The 19,767-nt window shown below is 43.4% G+C and overlaps 1 protein-coding gene and 1 long non-coding RNA gene across 2 annotated transcripts in view; one reads left to right on the forward strand and one right to left on the reverse strand.

Annotated features, from left to right (window-relative positions):
• REXO2 (RNA exonuclease 2) overlaps window positions 1-19,767 on the forward strand; it is a 1,032,599-nt gene that overhangs the window by 195,152 nt on the left and 817,680 nt on the right. The window lies entirely within an intron of this gene.
• LOC126935936 (uncharacterized) overlaps window positions 1-19,767 on the reverse strand; it is a 51,575-nt gene that overhangs the window by 30,602 nt on the left and 1,206 nt on the right. Inside the window, exon 2 of the long non-coding RNA XR_007719346.1 lies at window positions 7,867-7,954. This is a non-coding gene — a long non-coding RNA (uncharacterized LOC126935936). The remainder of the gene's footprint in view (window positions 1-7,866; window positions 7,955-19,767) is intronic.

Here is a 19,767-nt window from a genome sequence, read left to right on the forward strand (position 1 = left end):
ACTGTGCAAAGAGATACAGCAGGCCCAGCACAGTGTCTCACATCCGTAAATCCCAGCACTTTGGGAGGCTGAGGCAGGCAGATCACTTGAGGCCAGGAGTTCGAGACCAGCCTGGTCAACATGGTGAAACCCCATCCGTACTAAAAATACAAAAATTAGCCAGGCAGGGTGGCAGGTGCCTGTAATCCCAGCTACTCAGGAAGCTGAGGCAGGAAATTGCTTGAACCTGGGAGGCAAAGTTGCAATGAGCCGAGATCCAGCCACTGCACTCCAGCCTGGGCAACAGAGCAAGACTCTACCTTAAAAAGAAAACAAACGAAAAAAAGAGATAGCAGTCAGTGGAATACAATGTGTGAAAAATTAACGTGACTCTCAGACTGAAGGAGACAAACCCAAAGACCCAAAGATTCTAGATGCTTCCATTGAAATCTGTCCTAGAACTCGAGGCAAAATCCTGTATTCTGGTGATGGGGAAAGTCAACTCTGATGCCCAAATAATGTGGAAGTAACCAGCAACTCTGGTCAGGCACAACATTGTTTTTTCAGTTTAGGGCCAGGGCCAGAAATTCTTCTGCATGCCAGTCATAGGATTGTTTTATTGATGTCAAAGATGAGCTAAGAATTACAGTGTCCACTTGTTCAGTGCCAGTTCTATGGCAGAGATTCTGCCAAGGCTTTCATTCAAATCTCAACAATCGTTTGATGTGAGTATTGTTTATCCTTCATAGAAAGACTCAGAGGATTGAATTACTCACTCAAGACCACATAGCCCATAAATGACAGGGTCAAGATTTACACCCAAGTTTTATTAATTCCAGAGCACTTACTTTTATACATGATGTTAATATTGTATCTCTACAGTATCTCTATTAGCAACCACATATGTACTAAAATTGAACCTGACTCAAAGGTGAGTCAAGAACATTCATAACTATTTACTCTTTGTCAATCATCTTTTATAATGCATCATTTTGGGTTCTACTTTGCTGCCTTGCTGCTGGGCATGGTCCTCAAACCAGCAGCATGGGCATCACCTGGGAGCTTGTTAAGCATGCAGAACCTGAGGACTTATGAATCAGGCGAAACCCATGCTTTAACAAGATATCCAGGTGATTCTTATGCAAATTAAAGTTAGGGAAAAACAGCCTTAGTAAATTAAAACATGAAGAGTTCAAAATATTATAATTGATTATACAAGGAGTCCCCCAAAAGTTCATGGAAAATGCAACTTATGAAAAAAGTATGCATGAATTTCAAACTTTTGCATCAAAATAAACTTGCACTAACTGTTATAATGTGTCTGAACAGGATCTATTTGGAGGTACTAAGAAAAATAAGAAATCAGTCTGAAAATAGCTCCTATCAAAACAACATAAATTCTGCTAAAAGGGAAGCAAGAAGAAACATCAAATTTATAGTGAAGCTTGGGTGGTAGAATGATGAAATCATTGATGCTCTATGAAAAGTTTATAGGGACAATGGCCCCAAAGAAATCAGCAATTTACAAATGGATAACTCTTTTTAAGAAGGGACTAGATAAATGTTGAAAATGAAGCCTGAAGCAGCAGACCATCCATGTTAATTTGCAAGGAAAAAATTAATCTTGTTCATTCCCTAAATAAAGAGGACTAATAATTGACAGCAAAAACAATAGCCAACACTATAGCCAACTCAATGGTTCAACTTACACAATTCTGACTGAAAAGTTAAAGTTGAGCATTTCCACTCAATAGGTACGAAAACTTACGTGTCCATATCAGCTGCAGACAAGAGCAGAGCTTTCAGTGGAAATTTCAAACAAGTAGGATTGAGATCCTAAAGCATTTCTTCGAAAAGTTGCAACAGAAGGTGAAACATGGCTTTACCAGTACCATCCTGAAGACAAAGCACAATCAAAGCAATGGCTACCAAGAGGGGCAAGTGGTCCAGTCAAAGTAAAAGCAGACTGGTCAAGAGCAAAGGTCATGGCAACAGTTTTTTGGAATGCTCAAGGCGTTTTTCTTGTTGACTTTCTGGAAGGGCAAAGAATGACGACATCTGCTTATTATGAGAGTGTTTTGAGAAAGTTAGCCAATGCTTTAGCAGAAAAATGCCCAGGAAAGGTTCACTAGAGAGCCCTTCCCCACCATGACAATGCTCCTGCTCATTTCTCTCATCAAACAAAGGCAATCTTAAGTTCCTATGGGAAATCATTAGGCATCCACCTTACCGTCCTGCTTTGGCTCCTTCTGACTTGTTTTTGTTTCCTAATCTTAAAAGATATATAAAGGGCACTCATTTTTCTTCAATTAATAACGTGAAAAAGATTACATCAGCATGGTTAAATTCTCTGGACCCTCAGTTCTTTAAGGATAGACAAAATCACTGGTATCATGTCTTATAAAAATATCTTAATCTTGAAGCAGTTTATGTTTTTAAAGAAGTATATTTTTTAAATTTTTATCTTTTAATTTCATTTTTTCACAAAATGTTTCAAGTTTCATCATATACAATTTAAAATCCAATTCCTAATTGATCTAAGCTTCTTAGCATAACATCGTACCCTACTATTCTTTCTGTTAAGGAGTACTGTATTTATTAATTCAATAAAACAAAGTTTGGCAAAAACCCTTAGGTAGACTTCATTTGGTCCATGGGTTGCAGAATGGATGCTCAGGTTTCTGGCATCCTATTTGAACCTCCAAGGAATTCAGTCTTCTAGTTAAGACTTAGAAGATGGGCCAGGCATGGTGGCTCATGCCTGTAATCCCAGCACTTTGAGATGCCAAGGCGGAAGTATTGCTCAAGGCCAAGAGCTTGAGACCAGGCTGGGAAACATAGGGAGACCCCATTTCTACAAAATATTTAAAAATTAGCCAAGTGTGGTGGCACATGCTTGTAGTCCAACCTACCCAGGAGGCTGAGATGGGAGGATCGCTTGAACCTAGGAGGTGGAGGCTACAGTGAGTTATGATCACACTACTATGCTCCAGCCTCAGTGACAAAGAGAAACCCTGTCTCTAAGAGGAAAAAAAAAAAAAAAAAAAAAAGGACTTATAAAGTGAAACCTTCCCAGCTTAGCTCCCAAGTCTTCCTAATTCTATGATACTCAACTCTCCCAAGCCACTTCAGAGGTGAATTTGTCTCCTGTTTCAGAAGTTAGTAGTCCTCACCTGAATCTGTGTGCTTCTCAACATTTCCCAGATCCTTTGCCATAGGCTGGCCCAGCTTTGGAGTCCTGGCTTGTAGGATACAGGAGAAAGTGATGTGTGTCACTTCTGGGCCTGTTCCCCAGCAAGTCCCACAATAGATGTCCCACCTGAACAGTTAGCAGAACCATAAGGAAGAAGGAGCCTGGCTGGGTCCCTGAGATACCACCTGGAGTGAAGCTGCCCATAGAATAAGATACACAACAAAAATTTTGTGTTGATGAACCACTGAGATTTGAGGGTTGTTCATCTCAGTGGCTAGATAACAGTCCCTAACACATACTTCAGGCTGGAATTCAGCCCAGGAAGTAAAAAAGGTGAGACTTTCTGAGCATTTGAGACAACAGTGAGTGATGAGTAATTGCTTGTATATTACTCAGGGTCACTCTGATGCACAGAATGGCGTTCTGCCAGAAAATAGCATTTAAAGCAGTGTTGGTTTTTACACTATGTTTATAAACTAATTTAACAAGTGGTGAAATTAGAGAATTGTTAATGTAATCCAACAATTATTTGCAAGGGTTGGGGGGAATGTTAGTGATATATTCAGTATTTAGATATTTCTTGAACCAGTTAAAGATTCCTTTTTACATAAATGTATAAATGCTGGTTATAGCTTTCTCATTAGAATTAATGGTTGTAATTTATATACATACTAGATATGAGTAAGTACATGTGATTGTACTAGGTTAGATATCTTATCTCAAGTGGGACATAAAGTAAAAAACTATTTCTTGAAACAGCAAAAAGCTCACATAAAAGATACTTTTGAGAGCTAGATATTGAACTAGATATTACAAAAGTCATAGAAATTACATAGAAATTGATTTTTAAGAAAGGAAACAATATTATGTGTTGTGTTATATGAAATTAGAGCATGTGTTTATGTCCACATTCACTCTGATTTTTATCAACACTGACATGTGTTGAAGACAATCCATTAGTGTTTCAGTAAGAGTCCAAATATTGAGTAGAATGTCAGAATTGCTTAGCTGTTTGTGCAGGAATTTTAAAACAAAATCAGGTTTGTTACAATTTATTTGTTTTTTAATAAATCTGTGGACTTGGCCCTCCTGGGGAGGGCTTTGGATGAACAGTTAGGGCTTCATAGGGTTTTGGAGCCAGGAATGACAGCAAAAGCATTTTTAGAAGATAAATATTTTATTGAGTGCAGAGTGGATAATGTGGGAAAGAAACTGGAGGTGCCAATAAGCCAGTTAGAGGGCTTTACAAAGATTCAGAGAGTGTGAGGACCTGGAGCAATAGCAATGAAAATTGGAGAAAGACAGGGGAAATAAATATATTGAAAAAGGAGGTAATAGCTGGCGAAAAGGGAAAAAAGAGAAAATATATTGACATCTTACACCTGGGTACCAGGGAGGACAGAGGCCTGTTGGGGTGTTAAGAGGAGCTGCTGGGGAAGAAGGAAAGTGACAGTGACACTCCATGTTTGAAAAAGCCAGGACAGCAGAGAGGACATCGTTCTTAGTGGGAAAACTGTGTTTCCAAGGTGTAGAAGCTGAAATATGGTCAATATGTCTGTAAAACAAAGAAACACATACGCCACCCTGAGAGGGGCTTCCTGGAGACCACCGTGGTATCCAGTAAAGAGCACAGCAGGTGGGGTCAGGAGGATCTGCTTCTGAACCCAGGTTCTCCCCTTATGAGCTATGTGACCTTAGGAAATTGATCTAACCTTTCTGGGGCTTCAGTTTCCTCCTCTATAAAATCAAATCAACAATAGATTCAGTGTTCACTAAACGGAAGTAATTATTTCTTCTTGATTCTTTTTTTAATATAATTTTTTATTTTTAAAATTTAATCTACTTATTTATTTATTTTGAGACTGGCTTTCGAGACTGGCCAATTTTCATATTTTTGGTAGAGGTGGGGTTGCACCATGTTGCCAAGACTGGTCTTGAACTCCTGGGCTCAAGCAATCCTCCCGCCTCAGCCTCCCAAATTGCTGGGATTATAGGCATGAGCCACTGTGCCCAGCGCTGTTCTTGGTTCTTCAAGACTATTCCCCAAACATCTTCAAAACAGCCATTCTTAGAATCACAAGGGAAATCATTTTTAATCTCCTCTCCCTTGGCCCATCTGTATAACAAAGATAATATTGTTTACATCTGTGGTTCTCAAATGTTATCTATGCATCAAAATCATTTGAAATATTTGTAAGATACAGATTCCTGTGCCCTAATTCAAGAACTTCTGATTCAGTACTTCTGGGTGAGAAGCCAGGCATCAATATCTTTCTAGTTGAGAACCAGTAATCTACATCAAAAAGCTGGAGTGGAGATTAAATAAAATGAGCATGGCAAACCCACATAGCACAGTTCCTGGCACACAGTGCTTGTTTAGTAAGTGGTACTGGTTGGGAGTGGTGGGTATGGTGATGGGGTGGGCCATGGAAGTGGGCAGGGTGATGGAGGGTGATGGTGATGGATGTTGGGTTATGTTAATGGAGGTGGTAAGTGATGATCGGGGGTGGTGGGTGGTAGAGGCCAGGTTGTTGAAGATCCTTGACTCAGCAAGAAGATTGAGACTTTGGTGACGCATGAGGAGGCAGTAAATGGGACACTCCCAGTGGAAACAAGTCTTCATTCTTGCTTCCATTAGGGATTTGTTCCTGGGCTAAATAAGAGGAGAGGCAGCTCTTTGGAGATTAATTCTCCTTTCCCCAGAAGTAAGAAATACAACTGAAATTACAAACTGCAAAACTGTATTATGACCTGCAAAATAGATTAATTGTATCAAACCATGTCTTGCAACACCAGCAAAGATCAAACTACTTTAAGATCAGCACATTGGTGTGTTGTATGCACAGAGGCTTGATGCCAAGACCACGGGGAGAAGGATTCAGCAGTGACTCTGGACTCAAGCTCTAGAGACAAGACCCCTGACTATTCCAGAAGTTCACTTTGTTTACAAATTCTGATCAACCCCAGTCCAGACCTCGCTTACAAATTTCTACCCTACAACCACTCTATCACAAAAACTCATTAACTTCCCCATTTTGAGCCACCACTGAGTCTCTGTCAAAATAATGCTCCCTCAAGCCGTGAAAGAAGGAGCATTGTTTTGAGCATTATTAAACATGCTGTGAAAGAGGGAGCATTGTTTTCCAGTGGTCTTTGTAAGAAGGTTTCAACAGGCAGGCAGGGACCCATGCCTTTTGCTCTTAGGCTGCCAGCTTGGTTCATGGAGACAGCCTGTCCAGTACCTGCACTCACTGAGTATGGAAAATGGCTCATTGTGGACCAAGCACTTCAGAGCAGCCAGTAAGAATCAGAATTTTGGGACATTTAGCTAAATATTCAAAGTTAAATGTATGAGAGTCTTTTCATATATGTTTTGAAAAGCAGCCAGGGGTCCAGAGGATACCTCCACAGGATGCTTGCCTTTCAACACTTGGGAGCTCTCTGGGCACTTCTTGAAGAGAAATGGTGGGTGGAAGGATGGCGGCAGCACGTTTCTTGTCTGAAGGGCCCATGACTGGAGGAAGAGCATCCCTGAGGAGCCTGCAGGTGGTGGCGGGGGGCAGGAGTGCTCTGAGGGTGACCCAGGGCACCTACCTGCTTCTCCTCCTCAGCCCCAGCTCCTGCTCTAGAGGGCTGCACATTCGCTAGCCCTCCAGCCTTTGCCCGTGCTGCTTGTGAATCGATGTCTCAGTCTGCTTAGACAGCTATAACAAAATGCCATAATCTGGTGGCTTAGAAACCACAGAAATTTATTTCTTACAGTTCTGGGAGCTGGGAAGTCCAAAGTCAAGGCTCTTGCAGATTTGACATCTGAAGAGGGCTCACTTTCTGGTTCATAGATAACACCTTCCCACTATGCCCTCACTTGGTGGAAGGGGCAAGACAGTTCTTGGGGGTCTCTTTCATAAGGACACTAATCCCATTCATGAGGGCTCCATCCTCATTACTTAATCACCCCCAAAGGCCCCACCTCCTACTACCATCAACTTGGGAGTTTTCAACATAGGAATTCTGGAGGGACATAAACATTGAGCCCCTAGCAATAGGTAGTAAGGTTATGATGGTTTAATATTCAAACAGAAAGGAGTGAACCATACAGGCAAATGGGAACTTCCTTACCATTTGGTTTGGGAGATTTACCATTACCTCAAAGCAGAACTTGAATAGCCAAATTTACGCAAGTACATTTTCCTTTTTTTTTTTTTTTCCAGTGAGTTGTTTCAAAAAGTTCTTAGTAGTTGTCTACATAAAAGCCTTTTGTGGTTTTCTGATAACCCAATGCTGTCCACCATACCCCAACATGTAAAATATGGGCCCTCTCAAGGGTGACCCCATCTCCCTGTTGCCTTAGGAGTCTGCTCCCAGTGTAATTATAGCCTCTCTTTCACTCCCAAAACTGTTTCAGTTTGGGTATTAAGTTATGTGGTGACCCTAGTAGTAATCTGATATTGTCAAAGGAGAAATAATGATATGGAACATATGTTGAATATGTAAATTTGTTATTATTTTTTATTGAGCATTAATTGTGTGTGTGTGTGTGTGTGTAGACACACATATATTTTCAGTCCTCACCAACACTCTGGGAAATTAAGCAAAATTAATGTTCCCATTTTATATTTGAAAAGAAATCAAGGCACAGAATAAATAACTTGCCCAATATTGCACAATGTAACTTCAGAACCTGCACTCCTTACCACTATTTATTGCTGCCTCCTGAGATGCTGGATCTTTACTCCAGAGAATCTGGGTGGTCAGAGAGGGTTTGATTTAGACATAGTGGTCCTGAAACAGGAATAAGAGAAAGAAGATGAATTCAAAGTGGAAATACAGAAAAATAAATGGTCCCCTCTTATATTTATTTCTTATAGCTGCCATTTCTAGGGCTGCAGATGGCAGTCCTAGGAAATAAATACAGGATGTCTTGATGGCTGAAGACAACAGAAATTTAGGCCAGGCATGAAGACTCATGCCTGTAACCCCAGTGCTTTGGGAGGCCAAGAGTTCGAGACCAGCCTGGGCAACATAGTGAGACCCCCATCTCTACACAAAAATTTTTAAAAATTAGCCAGGCATAGTAGCGCATGCCTGTAGCTATTTAGCTACTCAAGAGACTGAGGTGGGAAGATTGCTTGAGCTAGGAGTTTGAGGTTACAGTGAGCTATGATCATGCCACTGTACTCCAGCCTGGGTGACAAAGTGAGACCCTGTCTCTAAAAAAATTATATATATATATTCCTCTCACAGTTCTGGAGGTTAGAAGGCCAAAATCAAGGAGGAGGACCTTCCCTTGCCTCTTCCAGCTTCTGGTAGCTCAAGGCACCACTTGATTTCTGGTAGCATCACTTCAATCCCTTTTCCCATCTTTGCCTTCTTCTATGTGCCTGTGTCTCTAATCTTCCTCTGTCTTTCTCTTCTAGGGACATCTGTCATTGGATTCAGGAACCACCCTATATTCAGAATGATCTCATCTTGAGATCCTTAAGTTAACTATGTCTGCAAAGACCCCTTGTCTGAATAAAGTCACATTCACAGTTTCCAGGAATTTGGACCTGAATATGTGTTTTCCAGTTGGGGATCACCATTCAATCCACTAGACCTCTGGACATGCATGACAGGGCATGTAGCTCCTGTAATCTGTATAAATCTAGGTCTAAATGTATTCCTTTGAGCCCATTTTGAGAGGCCTTTTTTTTCCCCCTCTTCAGAGTTGCTTAAGTTTCCCTTCTTAAGATTCTCAAGAAAACTTCCCAAGTTACCAACAGCAAGAAGTATTTTCTTCATTTCTAGAAAACCCCAGAACTGAAGGGAGGCCAAGATGTTAGAAGGAAGCAACACCATTCCTCATCCTAAAAGCCCTGCTTTTCTTCTGCCTGCCTGGACATTCTCCACCAAGCCCAGTGTCACTCTTTGAGGCTTCCTGAAACCATCCTCTCACCCACCCCTACTCACAACCTCATCAGAGACACAGTCAGCTTTCTGCTGACTTTCACTAATCAGCTGTGTGACTTCAGGCTGCTCTTCAAGTTTCTAGGTTTGTTTCCTCCTCTGGAAAGAAGGAACAAAAAGAAAAAAGAAAGAGAGAGGTGGGGAGGAGGGAGAGAAGGAGGGAAGGAGGGAAGGAGGGAAGGAGGGAAGGAGGGAAGGAGGGAAGAAAGAAGGAAGGAAGGAAGGAAGGAAGGAAGGAAGGAAGGAAGGAAGGAAGGAAGGAAGGAAGGAAGGCCGGCCGGCCAGTCTTGAAGGTCTCTAATATCCTAGCCATAGCATTAAGGTTGTTGAGCCAGGGAACCGCATCTCTAAGATCTCCATCTTGTCCTTATTTCCCTGCTTAGAAAATCATTGCATCTTCTTCTCCCAGTCTAGGCCTGGTTTGCCCTCTTCTCCTTCCTCCAGAGGGCTCTCTCTAAAGCTGATCTTATTCATCCCTTAAACCAAGTCTTCACTACCTCTTGCAGATCTCTGCCTCCAGTCAGAACTCCCCAATTCTAATTCCCAGGCCCAGAGCTCTTTTCTCTCCCCTGAAGGAGACAGAGCAGAATTCTCTATTCCTTTACTCATCTCTTGTTTCCTCACCAGTAATTAACTTTATTATTATTTAATAAAGATACATAGAGGACATTCCTAGCAAAGCACAACAAATACTTGGCTCTAAATATCAACATTTGGAATTCACACATCCCACTATCACCAGAAAGTGATTATTAGAAGGAAGAATTTGCTGTAGGGTTTTTATGCCTTTCCTGTTAGAGGTGACAGATGGTTCCCAACAACAAAAAAAATACCAGTCACTCTTGATAAAACATGTGCACGCCAAACGAAAAAGACAGAGATGGACAGCAAATTGGCAGCCATTACCACTACAGTTTATATTTGGCATTTGAAGACACTGATTATATATACAGAAGTCACATCATGCCATAATAAAGTCCTTTCTTGATTAAAAAAAAAAAAAAAAAAGCAAACAGGATGGGTGCTCATGACTGTAATCCCAAATACTCTGGGAGGCCGAGGCAGGTGGATCACCTGAGGTCAAGAGTTCGAGACCAGCCTGGCCAACATAGTGAAACCTCATCTCTACTAAAAGTACAAAAACCAGCCAGGTGTGGTGGTGGGCGCCTGTAATCCAAGCTACTTGGGAGGCTGAGGCAGGAGAATCACTTGAACCCGGGAGGCAGAGGTTGCAGTGAGCCAAGATCATGCCACCGTATTCCAGTCTCAAAAAAAAAAAAAAGAAAAAGAAAAGAAAGAAAAAGAAAAGAAAAGAAAGTAAGCAAACAAATCTTTATATGTTCAGTAGTTTTTCCACCAGAATTCAAGCTCAACACTAGACTTTTCAGTTCAAACGCAAGCAAATGGTAATCTTGCAGCCTGTAAGGGCCTAGGGCTAAAAGTTAACCACTTTAACATCCTAAGGAACACGAGTTGGGGAGGCCAGCACCATGAGTTTCAGGGGATCAGTTGCTTCAAGTAGCTGCCACCCTATGCCTACCGTCCTACCTCCTTCAGGGTCTGACTTTAAAATTTCCACAATGGCCTCTCATCTTGGTCTGCACCATAATGTCAACAGTGTTAATAAAATAAAATTTCCCAAACTTGCTAAGGGTAGCGGCTGTTTCATCCCCACACCTGCTACCACCCCCATCCCAGCAGAAGGTCTGTGAGCTACAGAGCCAGTCCTGTGTCCTCTCAGCCCACCCCCTCCCTGCTCAGAAGCTCGGCCAATGGGATAACCTTTGGGTAGCCACAGGACTACTCTCCCTACAGATCTCACAGCAGAACTGGAAAGGTTTCATCAACGGCTAGGAAGCAGAAAAACATCAGGTAGGAAAAAAGTCAAGTGAGTTGTTCTCTTTGAAGCTTGCCCTAGGGAGTCTCTGCAAGCCATTATTCTGAAGCCTAGAAGCAGTGCCCTCCCCAGGGTGCCTTGCTTGAACAAATACTGAGAGACAAAAAAAAAAAAAAAAAAAAAAAAAAAAGGCTCCATTTCAGAGCTTCCAAAGGCCCCTGAAGAGGCTGGAGTTCCCTCCAACAGCACGGTGACTTTGTGTGTGCAAAGCAATTATAGGAGTTGAATGTCAGAGGAAACAGGGGTGAAATCTAAGCACCACCCCAATAGAAAGTACAGATGTTAGTAGTCACCACCTTGTGGCTCCCCCAAAAGCCCAGATAGCTCCAAAGTGAACAGGTTTCCATTCATTCAGTATTTAATAATAGGCATCAAGTGTTTCAGCAGCCCCTGTCCTACTGGAACTGTTTTGATGGGGAAATAAATAAGCAAATTTGTCATCTTACAACACCTGGTAAGTTTTCTCAGCCACACTCAAGTCGAGGTGTTGAGCATGCACAGAGAGTGGGGAAGACCCGAAGCCCAAGGCAGGAGGCGGTTCCTGGAGAAAGTCATATCTGAACAGAAGCAAGAAGATCTGGCCAGGGGATCGGATGAAGGAATAGGTGTCCAGGCAGCTTGCCTTACACACTAGGAGGGACAAACTCTGCCATATTCTATGCCATTGAAAGAAGTTCTGTTTAGCTGGAACAGAGGACAGGAGGGAGGGCTAGAGAGTGAAGAGACTGGAAAAGGAGGCCATAGCTGGGTGCTGGATTGCAGGCACCATAAAGAGTTTGGACATCTCCTAAAGGTATCTGGAGAGTCCGCAGCGCGGGAGGAGGAGGAGAGGAGCAAATGATGGGATTGGATCTGCAATTTAGGATGATTTCTCTTCCAAGGAGCACCGTGCCCTCGGACTCTTTGTTGTCTTTGACACTCAGAACTGCTGTCATGGTAATTGTTAAAAAATAAAACTTTAAGAAAATGAAAACCTGAAGGTAGAAAATGGAAGATGGAAGAACTCCCTTAATAACTCTGAGGGTCACTATGGGAAGCCAGCCTAAGACCACAGGGTCAGAAGTTGTCTAGAATCCACAGCCGAAAATATGTCCTCTGCTCCTCCAAAGCCAGGGAAAGATCTGGCCCCCCAGCCTGCCCTGGAGGAAAGGGGCGATGCTACACACAGCCTGGGCTCCCTCTTTGCTGCCCCCAGGCCGAGCTTGTTAAAATCTCCATCATTTTCCAGCCAACTGAACTGCATCAGATGAGCCTGAGTCTGCGTTTGTAAAACACGAGAAGAGCCCCTCTCTATACAGCTACACCCCCTCCACCCCACCCTCTGCCAATCCCAAGAGATAAGCCCATCTCTCTGCCCTCAGTTGGGTTGCTCTGGGAGCCTTTATGGGGTGCAGTGGCCCCCAGACTACGGGGCTGTCACTGAAGTTGATGCCTTTCCTACAGGGACAAGGAACCCAGCAGACCTGCCTCCTGCCTCGGTCTGCCACCTGGGGAAGGCAGGGTTCTCCCTTTGAGCCTAAAGAGTTTTCTGCCCCAGGGCTGAGAGTGTGAGTGGAAGTCAGGAGGAAACAGCTGTAGGTGAAGCCCTAGGAACGGCTTTCTGGTCAACCTCCAGCAGGTCTCAGCTCCTCTTTCTGCTCCCATGGAAAGACTCAGAAATGGGGTATTTGGCATCATTTTGCCTGAAGAAGAGATGGAAGGGCTTGGAGGTGCGTACAATGGTGAGAGAGTAAAGAGGAGACCAAAACTCTTCCAAGGAAGGCAGGTCCAAATGACCCACTTAATTATAAATGATCTAAGCCTCAAGTGACAAGAGGAATCAGACAATGACCGAAGACTCTCCACCCCATGGGGGAATAGCATTTTCTTGTGCAATTCAGAACACTAGAGGCTGGTGATGTTAAGAGATGTCTTATTTCAGGCAAAAATAGATGTTAAATAGGGCTCCCTAGATGCATGTATAAATGTATGTAAAGATGTATAGATTCGTGTATAGATAATTCTCATTTGTACAGAGCTTTTATAGTTTGCAAGCTTTATCACCATCATATTGGATCTTCTTCACAAACCAAATGAGATAAAAAAGCAAAGTATCATTACTACTACCTTGTGACAGGTGAGGAAACTGGAAGGAGGTTGAGTGAAACAGGTGTTACATAGCAGAAAGGATATAAGATTTAGAATCTAAAGACCCGAATTCAAGCCCTGCCTCTCCCACCAACTAGATTGCAAACATAATTGTGTCTGTATATTATATTTAATTCTTAAAAGTGTGACTATATTTCCCTTATTTTCAAGTTCTTATGAAAAGAATGGGCACCTTACTCTTGCACCCATATGTGGTTAACACAGGTAACATTATCTCAAGACTCCCCACAAATAATTGCCCTTTAAGTTAATGTGTGCAAAGACCTTTGGGTAGTGCCTAGCATGTAGTAAGTAGCATATGAGTGTTAACTATTATGGTTTATCTCTTTGTCCCCAGCACCCACACCGTGTCTGGCACATGCTAGGTGTTTCATAAATACAAGCTGATAGAATGACTGAAAGGTATTTACTGTCCAGTGTAGGAAACAGACATATAAGCAAATAATGGCAATAGGAGTGAGGTGAGTGCTATGGAAGGTATGTATCATTGTGTGGTGGTGGGGAGTGGAATAAGAAGTTGCTCACTGCAAGAGGAAGGGTGAGGGAGGGTGCACTGAGGAGGTAAAAAATATGCACTGACCCATTTATAAAGGCTTAAAGACTTCAGAGAAGGACATGAGTTAAAGAGAGTGGAGAAAGAATCTCTTAGGCAGGAAGTTGAGCGTGCAGAAAAGTCGGTAGTCTTGATGCAGTAGCATGTACTCAGAGAAGAGTGACTGACTCAGTATGGCTGGGAAGTAGAGTGCCAGGGACATCGTGGTGGAAGAAGAGATTGGAGCCACGGCCAGATGTGAACAACTTTGAATGCCAGACTAAGGAATTTGGATCTTATTCTCTAGCAGAAATGCAGAGCCAGTGAAGGGATTGTAAGCCAAAGAAAGAATATTTGTATCATTGGAAGGCCGATCTTATGGATTTTCAGCAAAATGGCATCGAGAAAAGCAAGATTGGAGGCAGAGAGACAAGCTAGGAAACTATTTCCATAATCCAGGTAAAATATAAGAAAAGGTTGAGCTTAGATTATGACCACTGAGACCTTGAAGAGGAGACAGATTAGAAATGTATTTAGGAAATGTCATCAGAGAACTTTGTAAGCTACTAAACATGTTGGGAAAAACAAGGAAAGAGGCAAAGATGATGTCAAGGACTTAAGCTTGTGTGACTGGATAAACAGAAGCCCCACTAACCAAGTTAGAAAATGCTGGCATGAGAGCAAATGAGAAGTCCCCCGTCTGGACACTCTGTGTTTGAAGTTTTTGCTCAGTGTGCACAGGAAGCTGTCCAATAGCTGTTGAACCAGAGCAGACTGGAAAGAGCCTGGGAAGGAGTCCACCCTGGTGTTGTAGGTCTAGGGTCATCAATGAACAAGTGATATAGCTTAAGCCATGGGAGAGGATGAGATCAGTCAGAGTGAGAATCTAACCTGTGTTGGCCATGCATGGAAGCAACAGCAAGATGCTCATTCTACCCAAGAACTTAAAAATCGAAAAACACAGTCACCCCCCTAAGAACTAAATAGTATTATGCAGACACAATGGATGTGAGGAGCTCATTGTGGGAGTAAAATGAGATGTCTGTGCCTAAGGAATTTGAGAAGGCTTAAACTGTCCATCAGCATGGCTTGCTGTAACCTCCTGTCTGTGGACCTAGTCTTTGGCAAGGAGGTTGGCATTGCTGCAGCTATCTTAACAGCAGCCTAAAGAAGAGACAATAGGCTGAGAGCATCTCAAATAAACCAAGCCAGGGCCAAGTCTAAACCATGTTCCAATCCTGGCCTTTTGTGGTTATACAATCAAATAAATTCCTGTTATTGTTTGCAGTTGAGTTGGGTCAGATTTTCTGGTCATTGCAGCCAAAAGCATGCTAGGGTGGTACGCTCAGTGAGCCTGGAAGCACAGCAAGCAGAGGAAGTGAATAAGTCCCAGTAGGAATGCACCTCTCCAGGGACCAGGGTACTTGAGTCTGAGGGTCAGGGCGTGTTCCCCATGCTTTCTGCTTGGACAGGATCTGGATCTTTGCTTTCTGTTTTCAGAATTCCGGACTCATCTGCAACATAGTTTCTATGGCTCCCTTAAGAGTGAAGAAGTCTCTTTGGCCTCTTGTCTCATTAGGACCAAATTGGGTCATAGCTTTTCCTGAACTAGTTCTGAGGCCAGGACCAATTCACACTGGCCTGGATTCCAAAAGCCAAGGGAGTGCGGTTACTCTTAGGCCCTTTAGGCCCAACCTCAGAGCCAAGGGTGGCAGCAGTCCCTCAATTACAGGGGCTGTGTGGGCAAGGCTTGGGCAAAACTGCAATAATCACCAGGTGAAGGGGAAGTGGATGTCAGGGAGGCCACCATGACGTCCACTAGACTAACCAGCTTTACCACCTTCTGGATATAAGTTGGCTTCCTATTTGGACCTGCCAGAGGAAAGCACAAAAACACTACCAATTCAAATCTTATGGTCCAGAATGTAGTTCCTACCAGTAAGGCTGTTTTCATTTATGAGGGGCTGCTGTATCAGGTAAATGTAAGAATATTTCGTGATTTAATACAATGAAGTTTTCCTTACACAGATACACTCTAAACAGTGGCAAGGTGAGTGACAATGAGCACTCTGCTCCAGAGATGGCAGGGTCCCTGTCTGCTTCGAAGCCATTTCAAAGGTTGTCCTGGACAGCAACATACAGCCTGCACATGGGCCAAGAGAGAGGGAAGCAGTGAGAGGGGAGCCTTACGGCTCAAGCCTGGCAGCAGAGTGCCTTACTTCAGCCCGTAATCATATGCCATACACAGCAGTGGTGAAGCCTGGGAGAGCCCCTCCATCCCATTTGAACTGCCTGAGAGAGAGAAAACAAACAAACAAAAAACAGAAGAGGATAGAACTCTGGAGAGCAATAAAACAATCTGTAAGCCAAGGATAAAAAGAAGCCACAAAGAAGATCAAGATGGGTAATCAGAGAACTAAAGACAAAAACCAGATTGGAGACAGAGATTAAAGGAAGAGGAAGTTCCAAGAAGGGGAACAAGAACACTTAACCATCTCCCCTCTCATTAGATGGTGTTGAGGATTAAAGGAGCTGGGAAATGTGAAATTGTTACCAAAATGGTGAAACCACTGTAGCCATGTGCTAGACAGCCTCTGATAACGTGCCTGCCTCTGGGGCCTCTTGAGAGCCCAGCCTGTAACATTCAGCCCCTGGAATTGCCAGCCCCGCCCTGCTCCCTCCCTTTCTGGACTCCCAGCAGATGGGGTAGCAGGGAAGGTTGAACAGCTACCACCTAGGGCCTGCAAAAATGCCCTGTGGTTCCAGAACCTCAGGCAGAGTCTCCAAAGTTGAGCTGCCCCTAAATCTGCAAGAGGCCATTGCATCTCTAAGATACAATGTCAATGTCCTGTGCTCTCCAGGAAAATACCCACCCCTTAATCACACTGGACCAGACTGGGCTGCACTTGTACTTGAAGAGGAGAAAGACGAGAGAGAATAAATACAAGAAATCTTTTGTACAGGAGGGTGGGGTGGGAGGGTTGGAGGAGTGTTTCAAAAGCTTTTCTAAATTTAATATGTCATTTTCTAATTGTATTTCATAATTGTGTAATTATCCCCAAGTATTTTTCTTTAAGTAATAGAACTAGTAATTACATACTAATTGAATGTGTAATCTCATCATTAGGATAGGTAAATATATAATAGTGTGATGATGAGAAGGTAATTAAAATTCCAAGGATGACTCTGCCATAAAAACATATGGCATGTTCCTGCCGCTGTCCCAGGATTCCATTCTCCAGCAGGCTTTGAAATCCCACCTGGACAGAAGAGATAAGCTCCAAGGCCTAGGAAACGTGTAATGAGACAGCACATTCCCCACTGAGCATACAGGCCATGGGGAGTAGTTTTGTCTGCCTCTCTCTCCACAACCCTTCCCAAAATACTTCCTTTGGATTTCCCACTTTCACACCATTCCCCATTAGGAAGGAAGCCTAGGCCGGGCGCGGTGGCTCAAGCCTGTAATCCCAGCACTTTGGGAGGCCGAGACGGGTGGATCACGAGGTCAGGAGATCGAGACCATCCTGGTGAACACAGTGAAACCCCGTCTCTACTAAAACTACAAAAAACTAGCCGGGCGAGGTGGTGGGCGCCTGTAGTCCCAGCTACTCGGGAGGCTGAGGCAGGAGAATGGCGTGAACCCGGGAGGCGGAGCTTGCAGTGAGCTGAGATCAGGCCACTGCACTCCAGCCTGGGCGACAGAGGGAGACTCCGTCTCAAAAAAAAAAAAAAAAAAAAAAAAAGGAAGGAAGCCTAGACTTGCAGAATGGCTCGATAAGGGCTGTCTGACTCCCCCAACCCTGCCTGAATGCAGAGCTCTGACAGGAGTAGGTTGGCCATGAAGACAGGCTCAAATGATGAATGAAGAAAAATAAATATATTCACCCCAGAGCAGATGTGGTACCCACAACCAACATGGATCTGTGTGTGAGGCTTCTGCATGGGCAGAGGCTGCTATTTTTAGGGAGACCCACTGAGCCGGATTGTGCAGGAGGTTCCAGCCACCTGGATGGCCCCATGATGGAGGCCGAGGGCTGGCCTCAGGCACAGCACCAGCTTCCTGCCCCATCTATGACAAGGACTTCCTCCTCGACCAAACATTATTCATTACTCATTACTCCGATGAGCCCCCATCCTTGGCCAACTTTAGCAAAGTTTTAGCAAAGAATCCTGCTGAGCCAGTTTACTGAGAATCCCCCCGCCTAGATATCAAGTTCCTCTTCCCCATACTCTGGATACCTAAGCAAGTTCCTCTTAGTGATTTTCCATCTACTTCCTCGCCCTGTCGTTGGTATAAACCCCCACTCGTCCCTTTTGCATTTAGAGTTGAGTTTACTCTCTCTTCCCTGTTGCAATAGTCTTGAATAAAGTATTTCTTGCCATTTTGGACAAGCATTGTGTATTTTTTTTCTTTAACTGCTAAAACCCAGGGACATGGACCATGAACAAACCTGTCTAATCTGAGATGACACTCATGGCCTTACCTAGAGGGTGACAGGTGTCCTCCTGGGGTAAGCTAAAGATGCTAAGAAAGCACAGATGAAAACGGACATTGACCTGGACATAGTCAGTGGAAGATGGGCGCAGTAGAGGGGTCAAGGTAGAGGGGAGTGTGAGGTGGCTGGTCACCGTGTACCTCACTGGGGAGGTGATAACATGGCCTTTTCAACAGGGTGGAGACCATGAAGAAAACAGTCAGCAGAGACAAGGCTGGAGGGGGTGGGCCAAAGAGCCTTACAACCTTCATCAAAGTTCAGACTTTCCTGAGGATGGCCTTTTTTACTAACTTGGAAAAGGTGTAAGTCCAGATGGATAGAAAGATGGATAGAAAGACAGACTGAAGGATGATGATGGATGGGAAGATCCTGGATATCACACTGGACCTAAAGCAAAACAATCCCTGGCCTCCACCAAGGCTATGATATTCTTCTTCTGAATCCCTAGTCCCAGAAGATCAGGGCCAGCAAGGTAGAGACTAGGACCCAGGCAAGGCCCAGTGCTCTCTCTGCTCTGTGTGCCCCTCCTGAGGAAAGCAAGGACTTCCCTTGTCTATCTACTACTTTTTTATTTTATTTTTTTATTTTTTATAATTTCAACTTTAATTTTAGATTCAAGGGGCACATGTGCAGGTTTGTTACCTAGGTATATTACATGATGCTGAAGTTTGCGGCGCAAATGATCCTGTCACGCAGGTACTGAGCATGGTACCTGATAGTTTTTCAACCCTTGCCCACTCCCTTCCTCCCCACTCTGGTAGTCCCCAGTTTCTATTGCTGCCATCTTTATGTCCATGAGTACCAAATGTTTAACTCCCACTTGTAAATGAGAACATGAGATATTTGGTTTTCTGTCCCTGTGTTAATTTGCTTAGGGTAATGGCCTCTAGCTTTATTCATGTTGCTGCAAAGGAAATTATTTCATTCTTTTTTATGGCTGCATAATATTCCATGCTATATATGTACCACATTTTCCTTATCCAATCCACCATTAATGGGCACCTTGGCTGATTCCATGCTTTTGCTATTGTGAATATAACAAATAGTAAAGTGCTATGATGAACATATGTGCATGTGTCTTTTTGGTAAAACTATTTTCTTTCACACAATACTTCTTAAATGCACTAGTCACTTCACATAGACACACACATTCCAAAGGCCTCACATCACACAACAGCACCAAGGCCCTTGACTTCCATGTCCCAGAAGGACCTCTCCAAGCCAACAGGCTCAAAGAGAAAGTTTCTTTCTTTCTTTCTTTCTTTCTTTCTTTCTTTCTTTCTTTCTTTCTTTCTTTCTTTCCTTCTTTCTTTCTTTCCTTCTTTCTTTCCTTCTTTCTTTCCTTCTTTCTTTCCTCTTTCTCTCTCTCTCTTTCCCTCTCCCTTTTTCTTTCTTTCTGTCTCTCTCTCTCTTTCTTTCTTGACAGAGTCTCGATCTGTTGCCCATCCTGGAGTGCAGTGGCACAATCTCAGCTCACTGTAACATCTGTGTCCTTGGCTCGAGTGACTCTCCCACCTCAGCCTCCTGAGTAACTGAGATCTCAGGCATGTACCACCATGCTCACCTAACTTTTGTA

Source organism: Macaca thibetana, chromosome 14 (genome assembly GCF_024542745.1).
Source record: "Macaca thibetana thibetana isolate TM-01 chromosome 14, ASM2454274v1, whole genome shotgun sequence".
NCBI classification, from domain to species: domain Eukaryota; kingdom Metazoa; phylum Chordata; class Mammalia; order Primates; family Cercopithecidae; genus Macaca; species Macaca thibetana.